We start from the raw sequence: 14443 nt of genomic DNA, 5'->3' as shown, positions 1-14443 counted from the left end.
CATAGGTGGGACACATCAGTATAGACCAGTATAGACAAGACTCTAGACTGAGCAAGCACTGGTGGTAATGTTGCAGACCAAATGATTTTCCTCTGGGAAAATTATTGTATGCATTGAACAGCTTGGCTCAGTTCAGATAAAGTTAGCAGCGGGGGGGGGGGGGAGGCAGAGTTTGGAGATGACGATATTTTTGCCTCTGAGTTGGCACATGCAGGCCACAGTTTGCATGTAATGCAAGTCAAAGCATGGCTTAGCCTTGGGTAGTGCCACGGCAGCAGTACTGAAGGAGTGCCACCGCTGCAATCTTTGCTCCAGGAACCTGAGTGTTCCCTCATTCGTGCCAAACCAAGATTTGGTTTAGCATTGCGCGCAAACCAGGGCACAGTCAAATATGTCCTTAATTGCTGAAGGGTAAATTGCCTATGTATATGTTTTCCATTGCTTTCTTGTGCTGTTGGGTCCAAAGACATGTGTGGACTGTATTTCAGCAATTGGAACTTTGGAAAAGTTCGCCTGAAACTAGTATCCTCCTCAATGATGACCAGCAAAGAGGTCCATATCATCGGTATGACTACTAAGAGGACTAAATCAGGCAACAAGATGTTAGCATTGCATGTCAAGCTGTGTTCTGTCCTGCTGTTTGCTTCTGAATGTTTGGAGTGTGCCCCAAAGTGCTCCTGTAACTGTTTGTTAAATAAATATGCACATGGATCATCCATAAAACTTTTGCCTCTAAAACTACTTTACCTTTCATCTGTATTTGTCCCAGCATGGGGCCTTTGAACACCAACATTTTAAAAGTCGTCTTTTTAAGTGGCAATGATTGGTGTGAAAGCCAGGTTGAAGAGTAGGGGGATAAGAGTAATGTGAAGAGAGAAATGAGGACTTAGAACTACGCCTCCTTTGACTTTCCTAAAGCAATTTGCTCTGTGCCAATCAGAAAAACCCAATATGACTTTGAAAGCAGTGGTTCTCGAAGGGTGTGGCAGGAGAGGGTGGCAAGCATGGCAGGAAGATTTGAGGACAATCAAAGAAGCATTTAAACATTCCAGTGTAGTATGGTATAGTATAGTATGGTTTCATTTTTTTATTTTCTTGGGGGGCAGAATATGGATCTTTTCAATATGAGAGCAAGAGCATCAAGTGTGGGGGGGAATGATTCTGGTTCTTATGTAGCTGCATTGTTTTGTCTTCCTGGCTGTCCCATAATCATACTATAGTGTTCTATGTTATAAATCAAACACTGCTAGGAGTTGTTTCTTTCTGTTTTCCAATGTATTTCTTATCAATAAAAAATTCAAGGTGGCACAAGCAAATTTTTTATTCTGAAAGTGTGGCCCAGAGAAAAACGTTTGAGAACCACTGCTTCACAGGAGCATTATAGAGCTACCAGAAAATGTTGCAGTGTGGAAAGCTACTGCTTAGGATGCTCCCCTCCCCTCCCATTTTGTTCCTCCCATTTGGCCAATATTCCATGGCCATTGAGTTCATTCAGTCCTCATTGAACTGTCCTTGGCATCTTCTCCCCCTCTCTTAAGTTTCCTCAGGTCTGTTGATACCTCCCCTCTCGTGTGTGTGCAATGACCTATTGGCTACATTAACAATGGCAGTCACAGCTTAGCAACTGGAAATAGAGGGCAGAATATGTACTGACCACATGTTAAGTCTAAAGAACTGAAATCTTCCAAGATTCAGTGAGAGAGCGAGCGTACACACACACACACACACACAGAGAGAGAGAGAGAGAGAGAGAGAGAGAGAGAGAGAGACTGGATGTGCTCTAAAAGACCTCTAATTAATGCATTATCCTACCAAATCCTTGTGGAGTTGTACCCAATAAAAGATCAGAAGGGTGGTTGTAGTGTGTTTGGGAAAAGAAAATAATTCCTTTTTGCCCATTGAAATATACTCAGAGTCGAGAGTGGATTTCATGCTCTTTATTCAGCTCCTAGTGGGAGGAGGAATGAAAGTTCCCCCAAAGTATCTGCTTTATATACATTATTTACACAATGGGCTGCACGTGATTGGCTAATTCCAGAATTCTCCTGTAGGCCAATCAGGTTGTGGATTCACTTCCATCTGGAGCTGGATTGGGTGGCTCCTGCAGACCAATCATACTGCTGCATTGTTCTAGGACCAATCAGACTGCTGCATTTTGGATCCTATTCAACTCCGTACATAACACCCATTAAAAATGCACAGCCTCTCCAAGGGAAAACACAACAGATTGTGCTCCTTGAGATCTCTTCAGGTTGCCAAATTCTTCTGCATTCTTCCTATTTCCCCCTTATCAGGCTTGGTTGACGTTACCATGCAGAACACAAACTACCTTCAGATTTGCAGCACAGGAGACTCTCTGGGCAAAAGTATATCCCTTTTGAGCTAAGAAATCTCTTTTCACAGGTACACAGCATATCCCTTTCTCTTCTGTGTAATCTTGTCATTCAGTGCTAGTGTCAGTGTGGGTTTTCACTGTCCTCTCACAGTCATTGCTTTTAATAACATCTGTCACTTCGTTCTTCTGTCACCTTCTTCCACAAGCATCGGTGCGGAGGAAAGCACTCAAGACGGTGGTGTGCAAATTCGCAGAGGCACAAGCAGCTGTCGGCTGTCACAGAGAAGCAGGGAGAGAACAGTGCTAGCTTAGCACAATTCTCTTCACCCCCTTGCTATGCAGCAGAACTTAAACTTGTCGTGCTGAGCTGCTGGCTATTTCAGCTCTCTAGGAACTAAAATGTATGCTGTAAAGCATTATCAGTAGAAGATGTTCTTCCATGCATGCGCATATTTCAGGAGGATTTTCCACATGTAGTAACTCAAGCTTCAGGAGATCATGCACAAAACAGCAGTACTCTCTTTCTATTGAAACACAAGGGGGTGTAGTGGTTAGCAGTTCAGGACCAAATTCCCACCAAGCTATGAAGCCTTGGACCAATCACTTGCAGCCAGGTGAACATGCATAGGATTGCACAGTAAGTAACAGACTTATTAAGGCATTAAGAATTTGAGGACTAGTAGTTAGAGTGCCAGGACTTCGGGAGCCAAATTCAAATTCCCATTCAGGCATGCAACTTCCTGGGTGACCTTTTGTCTCAGCCTCCCTCACAGAATCATTTCAAGGATGAAATGGTGAGGGACACAGTATGGATACTGCTCCTGGCAGAACGGCAGGATATAAATGTAATAAACGAATGTATGAAATAAGAAGCTGATTTGTACCAGGTCAGACTGTTTGTCCATCCAACTCAGTACTGTCTGCTGTGACCAGCAGTAGCTCTCCAGGCAAAGGTCTTTCACATCACTGGTTATCCTGAGTTCCTTTGTGTGAACTGAAGATATAGGGCAGGATTCAACTAATGAGTCTGCTGCTAGAGAAGGAGCTTTTACAGGCTGAAGTCCTACAACTTATTTCTCAGATCTTTCTGTAGGGAGATAGATAAATGATAGATCGATATAGAGATAGAGATAGATAAATGATAGATAGATATAGATAGATTAGATAGATAGATAGATAGATAGATAGATAGATGATAGATAGATAGATAGATAGATAGATAGATAGATAGATAGATAGATGACAGATAGATAGATAGATGATAGATAGATAGATAGATAGATAGATAGATAGATAGATAGATGACAGATAGATAATGATGATAGATGTGTGTGTGTGTGTGTGTGTGTGTGTGTGTGTGTGAGAGAGAGAGAGAGAGAGAGAGAGAGAGAGAGAGAGATTCTTAGAGGCCTTGTAAGGACCGTCCTCTGCACATAAATGCGCAGAGCTTGACAGATTGCTACTGGCCACCAAACAGTCAGACCAGCAGCTCAGCACTGGTGGCAGACCATTGTCATCTGCTGCACCTGAAGGCAGCAGGCTAGCTTAGTGGATGCAGGGCAGGCTTATGGCACACACAGCTCAGCCCACTCCTTGTCTCCCAGCATATGCTCCCTGAGGCAGCTGTCTCATGTAGCCTAATGATAGGACTGTCTGTACCCCAGACACAGGTTTATCATTTCATTCTCCTCTTATTCAGCCTAGAAGCAGATAAGAATGGCAGCTTTACAAACCCTCAACTCATTGTAGATGCACCATAAACTGGAAGCATGGGCAACTAGCCACCCAAAAATGTGTGTACTGACATAGCATGATTCCTACTATGTGAATTACATAACTGATACTTTTTCTGTGCTTGCTACTGTCCTGAGTTCTGAGGTACCACTGGATTAAGGAGATGAGTGGCAGGCAGGCTGAGACTGACAAGGAGAGGAGCAGGAGGTTTGTGGGGTGGGATGATACTGAGGAATAGAGACGGAAACAAACAGGTGCTTCGCCCTTCTTGAATCAGGCTGCCCTGGCCAGGGAAGGAGGGCTCTCATCTCCCTTCTTCCTGCCCAGGGACAAGAGCATAGCAACAGAATGGGGAGCAGCCCACCATGGGAAGAAAGGGGATTCAGAAGGGGAGGCACAGAAGGGGTGGTCCAGTAGCCTGTGGCACTCCTATCATTAGGAGCAGATGCATTCTCTCCAATGCAGTGAATGTCCTCACAAGGTACAAGAGTCTCACAAGTGAGTGCTCCTTGCACTGGTTTAAAAACATGGTGGATGGGGATGCTACCTCATTGGGACGACTCCTTTACTTCCATGCAGGTCTGACCTCCTTGACTCCTTAAACTTGGGCCACTGCTTCTAGAGTGGCTAGCCTTGTCGTTCCTGTCATCTAGCTTGACCATAGCAGTTTCTGTGATTCATTACTTGCTGCTGAGCCTATATCTCTTCTCTGGCACAATAAAGATTTCTTCCTTACTCTCAAGTCAGAGCCACTGTCTTTATGGGCTGGACATCTGCCACAACATCTACCACGGGCAGTAAGGAAGAGTAGGGACAGGCAGGGATTAGGGGGAAGGAGTCTCTGTTACATGCAGACTTCAGTGGATAGATGTATGCTGGATGCACAGTTTCAAATCCACTGTCTGGTGCATCGTTAGATCAACCATGGTCCATTTTGTCCTTCCTAGTTTTATCTGTAGGATATTATAAATATATTATATATTATAAATATATTATAAATATATATATATTATAAATGAAAGGGCACATTTCATTCCAGAAACCAATTGGAAGGGTATGGCCTCATCAGTATGTTTGGTCACTCTGCAAAAAAAGTGGGGGGGAGTATGCGGACATTATTGAAAAATCTATAATACGTGTATGAAGACTACAATGATTATTATTTGAATTAAGGATATTAAAGGTATAGGTTAGCTAGGACGCAGTGTGTTGTTTTGTTGGCCCAGTCCTTAAGGATAATTCAGAGACGATGTGAGCATTCTTAATGGCCTTTTAAAAGCCACCAGTATAATTATTTTAAAATGATGTCAACACAATTGAAACATGCGCTTACAAAATCCACATCTCATCAGTTGTTCGAGCAACTTTCCATAAAGGAAATGTGTGCATCAGTAAGAATGAGAAAAATAAATTCAAAGGGAATGTTAATAGTGCCTGGCAGGGTCTCTCTGCATCCCATCTGGAGAGCATTGATTCAATGGGCAATAATAGGCATAAATGTTAGAGGAATCCTCATTCTGAGGGTCAATGAAATGCTAAATCATAATAGCATCCTTATCGTTGCATCAAGGAGTCTTGGTCTACCGATTATATCACAGGGGATGTCATTATGTTCAATCATGTCAATGGGAGATGGCACATTTGAAAGAGAGTATACTTGGAATAATCTTGCTCTATGAGCAGAGAGCCAGCCTGCATACTAAAATGCCTAATAGACTAGTTGTTACAGAAAAGGCATCTTAAATCTCAATATTTCCATTACCTTTTGGTTAAAACTAGAGGTGTACAAACAGCAGCAGCAAAGGAACCGGGAGCCTTTGCCAGCCTCATCAAATATCCTTGAAATTCTTAAATACGTTTTAAGCAAAATTCCTCCGCATTTAGAAAAATCAGTGCCAAATCTTTTTGTAATCTCAAATTATAGTTTTTCATGGCACACAGATGTAATGGTTCAATAATTCATATGAAAATCACCACAGGAAATTACTGCAATAAAATGTGCCCCCCTCCCCCAATGAACCAGATGCCTGCTTGCTTTCCTTTTTCTGTTTTTAGCACACACAAAAACCAAAACCATTCAAGTCTTTGTTAATCTATGGTCTTCAAAACTGCAGAAAATAATTCAGATGAAGAGAAACTGATTGATTCCTGTGGCACATTTTCCTACATTCAGGCAATTTAAAAGGGGGTTCTCCTTATCTAAAACATTTTGTTCAACGCAAGCTTGATTTGCTGGTTGCTTATGCATTTTTCTCAAAGTGAAATGAGCTCTTGTGAAGTTTCACTTGAAACAATTTTGGAGAATTCCTTCTAAAATGCTGTTTTCAACCATGCACAATATGGTTTTGAATATGGAGATGAATTACTTTTCTAAGTAAGCCTCTGATGTACTTGGAGATGGCTTAAACAGACTTTCAAAAGATGATGAGTGCCTAGGAACCCTCTGAAATGAGTCACCTTCAAAGCATCTCATACTGAAAAAAGTTCCCAGGAACTTCAGTAGGATTTTTGCCAGCTCAAAAGCTTTGAGGATTACACTGCCTAACATGACACTCAGAGGTCAGCATTTATGTGATAAAGCCATGGAACATGCCAAATAATGTATTCATAAGTCCTGAAGAACCTTACAAAAACTGCATTGCATGTATAATGTGACTTTAAAATATAGGCAGCATTGCAATATTTTCCTGCTGGATGTAGCAACGATCATGAACTTGAATTATGACTTGATTTTCATATTGTGTGTGATTACTCTTAGCGGTTCATTTAAAAAATGACTTATTTCAAATCTAGCAAAATTACTTGTTTTGGGAATAAAGACCACATAGACTTATTTAGACTGGAAAAGAGCATTAAGCTGCCAGTGACAGGAAATCATCAGACATCAGGCATGCTGAGTTGTGCCCAAAATGCCCGTTACACATGTATGTCATCACACACACAATGCTCCCCCCCAGTCCAGGCAGGGCCCCCCCAGTCCATCCCCCAGCCACACCAGCCACCTTACCTTGTGAAAGGGACACGCTGGGCGAAGATGCTTCACTCTGCATGTTCCTGGAGGAAATCACCAGCACGCCTTTAGGAAGGTGGTCTGGTGATCTTGCCGGAACCTGCCACTGCCGCTTCACAGCGCCGCACAACCCAAGTAAGGGAATCACCTTTCTGTTTTGCCTCAGATGGGCTGCCCCTGCTCATAGTCAAACCTGTTCCCATGTAAATCCATATTCCTAAGAACTTCAGGAATAAAGATTTAAAGGTCTAGTAGTAATATCTCAGCATCTTCTGTATACAAGCTACAAGCTAGCTCTACTGGACAAATTGATCGTTCCCCTAAACATGGTGAAGACTGGGAAGCAGAGTTTATAGCCCACCTCTGCTATAAACATACATTCATGCTGGAACATAAGCATGTGAAATCCAGTGCATATAGGCCCAGATAATGCAGCTGGATTTTATTTAGAAAAATTAGCTGCATGATCTGGGCCCATGTGCATTGGATAAAGTGCAACCATATCATATTAGCTGCATAATTTATAATTCAGTTTAGCGTATAAAAACAGGAGAAGAGCATTGTTATATATCACATTAGAGGATTCTGCAGCTTCTCCTCCTTAAGCAGCAGCTAGAGCTTCACAAATTAGCAGGTGATTGTGCTTATTTCCATGCCACGAAGCGTTTCACTTGCTAATGTATAGAAGTGAAAAGCGCAGGAACAGTGCAAGTCGTGAATTTGCATTTGGCATTTCACCACTCAACTTGGTCCACAAAAGTTAATACATTTCAATGGCAGGTCTCATCTATAGAGTTGCCTCCTTTTCCAGGACATGTCCTCTTTTTCATGGGTATGTAAAATGAGTGTCATCATAGCGATCCACAGCTTCTACAAGGACAGCCATCAAGTGTAGGATTTAGAAAATTCTTTTCTCTCTATCTCTCTTTAGTTTGGCTACCGTCTCTGATCTGGGCTTTCATTTTGGTACTACCTATCTTTGCCAGATAGAATTGACAACATGCTTCATTATCACAAATTTGTCTCTTGTTTGTTCACATCACAACCACAATAGCATGTGGGTCCGTCTGTTAATTTTCCTTGTGGAGGGAGCACAGGGACTGTTGCTTAGAAACCAGGCATGGAAAATAACAAAATGGTGGACAGCAGCTGCTTGGAATGTGTCTGTCTTACTGGCTACTGTCAGTCCTTCAACTTTCATGTGTATAGTGGTACCTTTATTCCTCTGATTTAGGAAATTCAGAAAATCCATTCTTCTGCAGCACAGTCCACTCAAATGTAAGTCCCACATTGTTCAATGGGGCTTATGCCACAGTAGGTGTGTTTAGGATCGGAGTCGTCAAATATAAAATTATTTTATTAAACTTATTTATAGCCTTCCCTTCCTCACAGTAGACCCAAGGGTGCAGTGCTAACAGAACTGCAGAAAATCATCTAAAACAGTCAAACTACATACTAGATCATCTCAGTAACAAGTAGCTCTCTGTGTTTAATTATCAACTTATGAACTTCATTGCCATGAGATTTCACATTGGTGACCAAAATGTTTTTTTTATCAGCTTTGGAAAAATGTTAGCGTATGAATGAATTCACCCATCAGTGTGTATTAGTTGGGCTAAGCAACAAGGTGCTCCTATACATCTTAACTGCCAAAGACTTTGGGATGGGTTTTCTGTAGCCTAGCCTAAGAAACAAGCCATTTTAAAAACACAAACCAGACCTAATTTGAGCACTCCTACATGAGCATAGGATGACCTCAAAGCCAGAGTCTGCCAAATGTAAGCTTGCAGAGCAGCTAGGGTGTAAATAACCATTCCTAATAACAGGATCTGTGTGGATATCTACCATAAATGTAACTGCCAAAAATTAACTTGTGACTAAAGAAAGTTTAAGGTAAACAAATCAGCCTTCAAGGAAAATAAATTGACTCCAGAGTCAGTTGTTTTCTTTCCCTTTGCAGTCTGTATGAGTTGGTTTGCTTCTGGGAATCAAATATTATTGATTATTATATTTTTAAATTATATTTTATTATATTCTTAGCATAAGTATCAGAGTAAACAAAACCTATAGCTTATGTCCCAGTACTAAAAAAACTGCATTGGCATTGTTTTGTAACAGTAGTGTAGCTGTTGCTTCTCAACCATTCTAAGAACTTGCATCGACTGCTGAAGCAGTCTGTTTTTGAACTACAATTCCCATCATCCCTGACCACTGGTCCTACTAGCTAAGGCTGATGGGGGTTGTAGTCCAAAAACAACTGGAGACCCAAGTTTGGGAAACACTGCATTAGGTGATGGTCTAGGCCAGGTGTGGGGAACAGTTGACCCTCCAGATGTTGCTGAAGAAGAATTTAACTGGAAACTATTATTATCTTGCAGAGCTTGTCACAAATCCTTAAAAGCTACTATAGCATAGAGGATCACTGGACCACATTTCTCATCTAGAAAATAAAGTTTGATGACTACGGCTGAAACAACAAATTTGTAGCCCTTTCTCAGAAGACTCTGGGGAAATATATAAAAAGTATCACTAATTGCAAGCTCCATAACCAGGATTCTGTGAAATACAATGTTAAGGTGAGCAGTTGGAAAGACAAAGCAAATGACTAATCAAAGTATTTGTCCGAGAGGGGAAAACACCAATAAGGTATTTGGGTTTTTCAACTCATTAAACTATAAAACAGGACAATGGAATATTTAACCATCGAAATGCTGCCTTTCACCTTCTCTGCATGGTGTTAGTTGTACTTCAGAACCCCTCTGAGGATTTATTTTCATTACTTTTACAATTTGGATGCAAGATATATAGCAAAAGACTGACAAAGATAAAAGAAGCCTCATAGCAGCTCTGTAATAGCCATATAACCAGCCTACTCACATGAACAGATAAACCTCCAGCTTGATACTGCTGAAAAATGCTGCGCTGTTCAAATGCCAGTGATATTCTGAAAAGAATCAGTTTAAGAGAAGAGTTAAGGCACAGATTAACTCACGCACCAAAAAAGCAGGGAATTTGTTAAGATTAACTCCCCTGCCATGTAAAGAGCTGTAACACATTATGCAGTAACATATTGTGCTTGCCACTTACAACAACAACAACAACAACAACAACAACAACAACAACAACAACAACAACAACAACAACAATTTATTATTTATACCCCGCCCATCTGGCTGGGTTTCCCCAGCCACTCTGGGCGGCTTCCAACAAAACACTAAAATACAACCTATTAAACATTAAAAGCTTCCCTAAACAGGGCTGCCTTCAGATGGCTTCTAAAAGTTTGGTAGTTATTTTTCTCTTTGACATCTGATGGGAGGGCATTCCACAGCGTGGGTGCCACTACCAAGAAGGCCCTCTGCCTGATTCCCTGTAACTTGGCTTCTCATAGCGAGGGAACCGCCAGAAGGCCCTCGGTACTGGACCTCAGTGTCCGGGCAAAACGATGGAGGTGGAGACACTCCTTCACGTATACTGGACCGAGGCCATTTAGGGCTTTAAAGGTCAGCACCAACACTTTGAATTGTGCTCGGAAACGTACTGGGAGCCAATGTAGGTCTTTCAAGACCGGTGTTATATGGTCTCGGCAGCCGCTCCCAGTCACCAGTCTAGCTGCCGCATTCTGGATTAGTTGCAGTTTCCGGGTCACCTTCAAAGGTAGCCCCACATAGAGCGCATTGCAGTAGTCCAAGCGAGAGATAACTAGAGCATGCACCACTCTGGCAAGACAGTCTGCGGGCAGATAGGGTTTCAGCCTGTGTACCAGATTGAGCTGGTAAACAGCTGCCCTAGACACAGAATTGACCTGCGCCTCCATGGACAGCTGTGAGACCAGAATGACTCCCAGGCTGCGCACCTGGTCCTTCAGGGGCACAGTTACCCCATTCAGGACCAGGGAGTCCTCCACACCAGCCCGCCTCCTGTCCCCCAAGAACAGTACTTCTGTCTTGTCAGGATTCAACCTCAATCTCAACAACTCAGTCCCTATTCATTTTTCAAGCCCTGTTATATTCTATTGCAGGTCAAGAGCAACACTGAAGCGGAGAAGGGGCAATAATATGTAAATCTTTAATAAACTTTTCAATACTATTTTTTCCTACTGGCTACTTCTGAGTAAAACTGCATATTCTGCAAGCTTCACTGCTGCAATGCTATGCATTCCTAGTTTGGAGTAAGCCCTGCTGGACTCAATGGACTCACTGAAGAGCAAAAATGCTTAGGAGTGGGTGGTTTGTCATTCTAGCCTTTTTTAGAGAGAAACTGAGCACTTGGCGTAAGTTCAGCAGTCTACCCAAATCGCCCGCCTACCCTATCCCAAATTCTTCGTCACTCATAGAGAAAACCCCGTTTATACTACAGGCATACCTTGGAGATATTGCAGACTTGGTTCCAGACCACCACGATAAAGCGGTTATCAAATTGCCAAGACTGGTAAAGTCCATACCATACAGAGTAGTACTGGGAAAAGATGGAAGTGTGGGGAAAGAGAAAACTCTAGAATACACCAAGCTACCAATGAGCGGTGAGAGAGTGCAATGGTGAAACACACACTCAGAGGGAAAGCAGATGGTAAAGAACAGAGAATGAACAATGAACATTCAGAGAGAAAGAACAAGGAGATGAGAGAGAGGGGAGAGAGAGAGAGAGAGAGAGAACACAACAGCAAAACAGTCTGAGATAACAAGGAGACACCTACACTGAGACAATAAATTGGTTTCATCTCAGTTCAAAGCCAAACAATGAAAGTCAGCCACACATTTTACTGTCTACAGAAAGAAAAGATGCTTCAATAGGGGTGACTCCTAGCACTCTGCAATCATTGCACTTCCTCTTTATGTAAGCTACAATCAGAATTGAAATTTACTTCCCCTGCCCTTGGAAGTGTTGCCCTTTTTCACTGTGTACATCCATTATGGTCCATTACCCAAGTGGCCATTCGAAGCTCAACATGCATTCACTATTAGGGGTGTGCATAAGATGCAGATGAATCCTGGATGAATAATGAAAGCTGAGCCACTTCTGACAGTGTCAAGGCTGTCCAAGTGAGATCTATCTGAACCTCCCCGAAACAAAGTGGAGACCTCTGAACTTCTTCAGATGTTATTGTTTGCAGGCAGGAAAAACATTTCTCCACAACTCAACATATGAGTAAACATTCCAAGGAGGGAGAACTGTTTTGTGACTGATAGATCCAGCTTCTAAACAAAGGAGATGATTTTACCAGTGCTTTGGAAAAAAGGGGTGCTGAGTCCATGTCCTCTTGTTCTTGTTTCTTCTGTGCTCTTTCCTGGTTCTGTTAGCAGTGCTTGTTTGGAAAATGCTAGGCATTCAAAGCCTTCTGCCTTTGTCACATGACCACACATCTACTTTTGTCAAATAAGCTTGGCACTCACTTTATGATCCCATTTGTGGCCCGAAGCTGTTTTTTTTTTTTTTTAAAAAAAATCACCACAACTCCCTAGCTCATGCCCTGTTCTTCTGAAATTGGATAGGTTACTTTCCTAGGGGCACCCACACTGTGCATTCCATTTTCACAGGAAAACTGTTTTCCACAAAGCATAAGGAGGGAAGCAAATCCCTTTTAAGTCTCTCCTTTATTTAACTTTAAAAGGTGCCCAGCACACACACACACACCCCAACTGGACCTGTTTGTCTCTAGTAAGAGACACTTTTGGGTATAATGTTCCATACATCCAACATCTTGCTGATGAAATTTGGGAACTTACCCTGAATTCAACACACTTGTAGTTTGTAGTAGTAGTTTGGATTTGATATCCCACTTTATCACTACCCTAAGGAGTCTCAAAGCGGCTAACAATCTCCTTTCCCTTCCTCCCCCACAACAAACACTCTGTGAGGTGAGTGAGGCTGAGAGACTTCAGAGAAGTGTGACTGGCCCAAGGTCACCCAGCAGCTGCATGTGGAGGAGAGGGAACGTGAACCTGGTTCACCAGATTACAAGTCCACTGCTCTTAACCACTACACATGCCCTCTCCCAATGCCTCCCTGCTTCTTCCACAGATACATCTACCCCTCAGTGACCCCCCCCTTCACACCATGCACCTCGATAGAGGCTCTGCCTCCTCTCACCCAGGCCCCCTCCTTCCCTCAGAGCTCACCACTCCCCCCCCATCCCACTGATGGGCCCCACCTTTGTGCACTGCTGCCGCCACTTCACCTCTCCACCCCAACAGTCTCTCGCCAGCCCCCTCCACCCACCACACACTCATGCACATGAGGGCCGCAGCAACTCCTGCACCCTTAGTTTGTTTTCTTTTAAGCCAAAGTTCCAGAAGCTGGCACTGTTTGGCACGTGACACAGAGGAGGAGGAAGAGGAGGAGGAGGAGGAGGCAGTGCATGGGCAGGCTCAAAGCAAGAGTGTGGCACCCAAAAAGTGTGTCTTTGGGTCCCACACTCTCATGGGAGCCAGCTGACTCATGCAAGAGCACAGGATCCAAAACTGGGACATTCCAGGATCCCAGCAAAAGCTGGGATGGCTTGTGCAGTTCTGGGGTGTCCCAGATGATGTTCTGCACCCCCTCCATTGAAGACTCCAGGTGTAAATATGGGTACAATAAACCATATTTCTTAACTACACTAGCCTCCCCTGTGCCTTGATTTTCCCAACGGAAACACAACTATGGAACCCCCTTGAATCTTGCTACTGCTTGACGGATATTGGGAGTTAACAATATTCTCTAGTATTGCAGTCACATCAGGCACATAGTACTAGACTTGGTACTATCCTTACAGAATAAAAGACCAGTCTCTATTCTAACAAAAAGATGAGAGGGTGGGGGTGGTTTATGAGCACACTCTGCTCTCCTTGTTTGGCTTACTGCTCCGCGTCAAAGTCCCCAATTCAATCCAAATGTCCTGGCCTCACCTTTGTAACAGAGATGGAGATGTCATTATCTTTTATCTGTCCTGTGTTCATGCTCTTTTCCCTCTTCATGGTTATTAAGGGCATGATAGGCTTTTGCAGTGGGAAATACCAAGATTATATTAAGGGCCTGTTATACTGAAAGAGCTTTCCGAGAACAAGTTTGTGAATTATTCCCTTGATGTGATAATTGCAGCCAATGGACTCTACTTCGATGTTTTTTTGCGTAGTCAAACAAATCATTCTGTGGAAACAGAGGTCATCTACAGTTGCACATTCCATGCCTCTAAATCAAAAATTATCCAGCAGCCAATTGGCCCTCAACTCAAGCGAAGCTACTCACACATTTTGGCTGGTTCTGCAGCACACACTGCCCAGAATGGCACAACAGCACTATTAAAAATAAACTGCAACAATGACACATAATAATGACAATCCATACGCTAAGAAGGAAACAGAAACTGTCATGATCAAGCAGGG

The 14443-nt window shown here is 42.8% G+C and overlaps 1 long non-coding RNA gene across 1 annotated transcript in view; it reads right to left on the bottom strand.

The window, feature by feature from the left end:
* The window catches only part of LOC144326722 (uncharacterized), a 40557-nt gene extending 30529 nt beyond the window's left edge, over window positions 1–10028 (bottom strand). The window contains exon 1 of the long non-coding RNA XR_013391699.1: window positions 9957–10028. This is a non-coding gene — a long non-coding RNA (uncharacterized LOC144326722). The remainder of the gene's footprint in view (window positions 1–9956) is intronic.
* Between the last annotated feature and the right edge of the window lie 4415 nt (window positions 10029–14443).

Source organism: Podarcis muralis, chromosome 2, assembly GCF_964188315.1.
Source record: "Podarcis muralis chromosome 2, rPodMur119.hap1.1, whole genome shotgun sequence".
Classification (NCBI taxonomy): Eukaryota; Metazoa; Chordata; class Lepidosauria; order Squamata; family Lacertidae; genus Podarcis; species Podarcis muralis.
This window is presented reverse-complemented; position numbering and strand designations above follow the sequence as displayed.